Source organism: Macaca nemestrina, chromosome 5 (genome assembly GCF_043159975.1).
Source record: "Macaca nemestrina isolate mMacNem1 chromosome 5, mMacNem.hap1, whole genome shotgun sequence".
Taxonomy (NCBI): domain Eukaryota; kingdom Metazoa; phylum Chordata; class Mammalia; order Primates; family Cercopithecidae; genus Macaca; species Macaca nemestrina.
Genome location: NC_092129.1, coordinates 26,827,442 through 26,833,152, shown reverse-complemented (window position 1 = coordinate 26,833,152; position 5,711 = coordinate 26,827,442). Strand labels below are relative to the sequence as shown.

The 5,711-nt window shown below is 34.1% G+C and overlaps 1 non-coding gene across 1 annotated transcript; it reads right to left on the bottom strand.

Annotated features, from left to right (window-relative positions):
- Positions 1-1,224: 1,224 nt before the first annotated feature.
- Positions 1,225-1,388, bottom strand: LOC112423863 (U1 spliceosomal RNA). The gene has a single exon (XR_003014431.1). It is a non-coding gene; the product is annotated as a U1 spliceosomal RNA (small nuclear RNA).
- Between the last annotated feature and the right edge of the window lie 4,323 nt (positions 1,389-5,711).

Here is a 5,711-nt window from a genome sequence, read left to right as displayed (position 1 = left end):
TTACACTCTTGGTGGGACTGTATACTAGTTCAACCATTGTGGAAGACAGTGTGGCGAATCCTCAAGGATCTAGAACTAGAAATACCATTTGACCCAGCCATCCCATTACTGGGAATATACCCAAAGGATTATAAATCATGCTTCTATAAAGACACATGCACACATATGTTTATTGTGGCACTATTCACAATAGCAAAGACTTGGAACCAACCCAAATGTCCATCAATGATAGACTGGATTAAGCAAATGTGGAACATAAACACCATGGAATACTATGCAGCCATAAAAAAGGATGAGTTCATGTCCTTTGTAGGGACATGGATGAAGCTGGAAACCATCATTCTGCACAAACTATCACGAGGACAGAAAACCAAACACCACATGTTCTCACTCATAGGTGGGAATTGAACAATGAGAACACCTGGACACAGGATGAGGAACATCACACACTGGGGCTTGTCGTGGGGTGGGAGAAGAGGGGAGGGATAGCATTAGGAGATATACCTAATGTAAATGACGAGTTAATGGGTGCAGTACACCAACATGGCACATATATACATATGTAACAAACTTGCACATTGTGCACATATGCCCTAGAACTTAAAGTGTAATAATAAAAAATAAAATTGTATATAGCATTAACGATTAGAGGAAAATTAATCTTCCAAGAAGGGTAACAAAAACATATTTCCTTGTAACATTTTAAAACCAGGCAAGGCAGAACATTACAAAATCAGTGTTAGATGATTATCTGGCATGTTCAGGGATCTGGGACGTGAACCTGAAGATACTTATTTCAGCCTTCACCAAGTTTTACTGCTTAAGAAAAAGATGAAGAACAATATCTCTTAAAATATTTTTCAATATGAAAGTTTGCCTCTTACAGTAGAGCTAGGGTATATAAAACCATTTTCTCATCGCATGGGGGTGCATTTCTGATAATCGTCAATAATATGTGCTTAGACAACACATTTACTGGATTAGGTATGTCATTTTAGTCTACTATTTAAAAAATACACCCTGTGAAAAATCCTATCAGAGATCTGTCCTTGTTTAAACCCGCAATGAATTACCATATCCCAATAGCTAGGCTTTTCTTAGTCAAATTAAGGCAGGTTCTATAAATCAAGGCAATCAAGCAGTAACATCAAGGTCTTCCATTGCTTTAAACACTCTAAATGGCCTGGATTTGTGTGTGTGTGTGTGTGTGTGTGTGTGTGTGTGTGTGTGTGTGTGTGAATGCAGTCCCCCACTACCACAAATTATGCATTCAAGTTTCCCACATTTGGGGAAATCGCAGGGGTCAGCACATCTGGAGTGCAATAGCTAAGCCTCGACCTGGGAAAACCACTTTCGTGATCATGGAATTTCCCCTGCCAGGTAAGTATAGGCCAGGTTTTGGCAGTTGCAATTAACTAGAATAAATTTTGTTTATTAACTTATAAATAAATTGATGTAAATACTAGAATGATTATCTCAAAGAACTTGTTAGGGTGCAATTCTCAGAATGTGGGGATAAAAATGGTTATTTGATTATTGTAATTGTGAATGATTATTTTTCACTGTAAGATGTTACTGTCATTAGCCAAGTTCTAGCAGCAGGAAATTACTGTTTGTGGTTTGCACTGTCCAAGGTCTGCAATGATGGTTGATTCAGCCGAACGAGGTGATTGTACTTTCTACCCTTTAGACTTTGTAGCTACTGAATACAATGTAAAATACTGGCAAAAAACTCAGTGTATTTGATAGAATTTAAAAAACAGTTAAAGAAGTGAGCACTGCTAATAAAATTCTGAAACATCAAAAAATTTGAATTAAAATAATTTTTACATTATTTCAAACATCAATACTCAAGAGGGAACAAAGTTTTACTCTATAAAGATTTTAGTTTATGAAAGCTGAAATAATCTTTTACGAAATCTTAGGGTTGCCAGCAGAATTACTTAAGCAACTAAGAAAAGCAACACTGTCTCTGGATCTCCACAAAAGCCTGAAAACCATAAAGTAGTTGCTTATGAATTTGAGAATCTCTTTTCTTAGTTAAAACTTATTGAACTCTACCACTTGCAAAAATCTTAAATCCAAAGACCTACTCTCTTCAATACCTGTGATTCTTCCACTTCTCTCAAGTTGTGTCTTCTCTCAACATGCCATTTTTCCTCATGGCCTCGACGTATTCCTTTTCTCTTAGTTCAATTGTCCCTTCTTGGTTCTACTTTTCCCCTCTACTTCTTGTGCTTCTACCATCCTTACCCAAGCAGTTAATTCCCTGCCATAACTGAAAGCAGTCACTGCCCATGTCTAATTTTAGTTCAAAAATGGCCTGGGTTTTGTGTGGAACATTGCTTCACTGTGCAGACTGGTGCTGCATAACAGTTATGGTTTTCATTCTAAGCTGGGCCCTCAGTACTTTTGCGTGTCACTTCTATTTGCTCTTAGTAATGACCTTTCTTATTCTTTATTGAGGCATTGTGGAAGAATAGAAAAGCATGGACATTGTTGACAGACCTTGATTCAAATCCCAGTTTCAGCACTTAATATCTGAGTGCTATTTAGCAAGTTATTAACTGATTTAATTCTGTTTCCATATATGTAAAATAGGAATAATAATTCTTATCTTGTAGGATTTTCTGTAAGGACTTAATATAAGAAAGGTGATTTGGTAAATAGGTCAATGTTAATGGTTATAGTCGTTCTTATGCAGCTTGGTCTGGTCTCTAAAAGTTTACTAAGTTTCTTAAATTTTCCACCATATCTCCAAATGCCTAATTATCAACAGACAAGATTGTCTTTTATTTTTATATCAAGAATACAAGTTATCAAGTGAGTACATTCTCAACTTCTCATCCCCTCCACTTCTATACATACCTATGATGTTACTCATTAGTCCCTTCTCTCCTATTTTAGAGTAACACATATTTCATTTTCTTTTCAAAGACCCCAGAGACAGTATAACACAGTGACTGAGAGAACAGTTTTTGGTGCCCAATTGCCTGGGACTTATTCTTCCCTCTACCACTTGGGCCAGTTGGCCAACCTACCTCCCTGCATCTTAATTTCTCTATACCTAAAATGGATACAATGAATACATGTACCTCATATGGTTCTGAAACAGATTGAATTAAATGGAACATTGAAAACACAAAGAGCCTGATACACATATACACTTCTGTTAGCTATTAGCAATTATTACTACTATGAGCTATTATCACTTTCTGTCTAATCAGGGTGTCAGTTCACAAATTCTTGCCTCTGTCCTGAGTCTTTAGTCACTTCTCCACTGGCTCCTTCTTAGCCTACTTAAGCATTTGTTAATGGAAACTTCCCCTCACCTGGCTTTTTTTGCACTTTTGCCGTATTTCCTTTCACGGCTAAATGTTATGAAAGAGTAGGCTCATTCCAATACTCTGGTTGTACTAATTTAACTATTCCTCATTCTTCAATTCAATACAATATGACTTCTATTCACACTGCTCTACTGAAACTACTTTCATTCAGGTCCACTATGATCTAATGGTGAAACCCAGTGGCGTATTTCCAGGTAGCATCCCATGTATGAGATGATATTTGACACTATTGCCCATTTAGAACTTCTTGAGATCTTCTATTTAGTGTCTATGATAGTCTTTATTTTTCATTTCATCTGGACATCACTCAAGTTTTTTCTGAATCTCCTTTTGTACATACTTTAAATCAAGACAAACATTTGATTACGCAAATTTCTTCCACACCATATTCTGGCAAAATATAGCTTCGAGTGTCTACTGCATATGTCTTCTTCTCTATACACTATAATGTCTGCATCTCTTGATATTATGAAGAAATTGTTTTACACAGATGGACTTGCCTTAATCTAGGTCACATCCATTTTCAATAAACTTTATTCTTCCAACTTATTTTACAGCAGGCGTCTAATAATTGGTCTTTAATCTTCTACTCCCTTAAGCCCATGCTCCACTCTATGTCTGGATTTTTTTTCTCTTGTAACCTCAATCTAATATTGTCTGTTTTCTATGTGAAAACATCAGATTACATTATATTTATTATAGCACAAAGCCCACGTGTCTTCTTATATTAATTAGGTCCTATTTAAATTATTTGAGAAACCCTTACTCATACCCTAAAACTCTGTTTCAATTTTATATTGTCTGTTAAAATTACCTTAATTTCCCAAGATAATGAGCTGTTAGGTTATTTGCTCTCAGATTTTTTTGTTTTTTACTCTTCTCTTATATCTTTTACAGACTTATGTAATTTATTTGTTTACATATCTGTCTCTTCACTAAGCCATCCTTTTAGGAATCTGGTAATCTATCATCTCTAAAATACAACGTATATGTGGATATATTTTTCTAAGTAACTATTTTCTATAAAAGTAGATAGTGTTTTGGGATGTAGGGGATCTTAATTCTATTTTGCATTTGTTTATTTCCTATTTAATTTTTTTCTGTATTAAATGAGATATTTTATGTAACTTAAAAATATTCTGTGACACAAAATATTTTTGCCATTTTCTACAATACTATAAATCAACTCTCAAAACACTAAAGTGAAATACTCATACAAAGAACTGTCAGGAAATGACTAGATTTATAAGATTTAATGTATTTACTATCTTCTCAAAATTTTTTCAGCCTATAAACATGTTGTGTGGATTTAATCTGATTCACTGTGTAGATAACACTGATTCTAGTGATATGATTTACTCTTGAGATGTGTTATTTCCACAGTAGCTACTGAAAAAATCTCACCATTTTCAAAGATCTAGTAGTCATATATATATATATATACACACACACACACACATATATACATCTATAATTAAATTTTCATTAAATTATAAAATCCTAAGTTTGCATATAAAATATTAAAACTGAATCAAGGCAAATCAAGATCAACAATAGAAATCCTGTTGAATTCTCATAAAAGAAACCATAGGTTTAAAAATACGATTTTAAAAAGGTCATTTTACACAGTTGGTGAAGTCAAGGCAAAACTAATTTATGACTCATGGCAAATTCTGAAGAACTCCAAACTGTAGATGCATACCTAAACTGTAAGCCAAAAGCATTTAAAACTTTTCTGACATTGGCAAGGGAGGAGGGCAGTAGATTCCAGAAATTTAAACACTCGTGAGACATTATTATTTTCATCATTAAGTTTCTCTCATTATTTTTCTCTACTCCTATGTTTCCTAAGTGGATACATACTAGTACATTAAATATTTCACTTCATTTGGATTAAGAGCTGCATGCTCATTGAAAGGTCTTTAGCAATGACTGAAATTTATATTTCCAAGTTATTATTCCAGTAAGGATATTGGAGTTTTCCACTAGTATTTTAAATATTTTAACTATGAAGACTTTAAAAAATTTATGTTGCTATCAGGGAATTACGCTATCAATAGCAAAGTGTAATAACATATCATTTGGTTGTATATAATAGTGAAGAATTAAAAAGAGATTGACGATGTTCACCAAATCATTCCACATTACAAGCTTTATTTGAAATGGAGACCCACATTAGTCAATATTAGTATGGTTACTGCACCATTATTAGTGTAACGAAATGGAATGTCACATCCTAAACCACGAAGGTGCTATTGCTGAATACAAATGCCCTTTGATATGGAGGTAACAGTTTATAAGCATGGTAGCATTAGTTATCAGCAAACTCTTTTGCTAGAAGTAAAAATTATTGTAACTACAAAG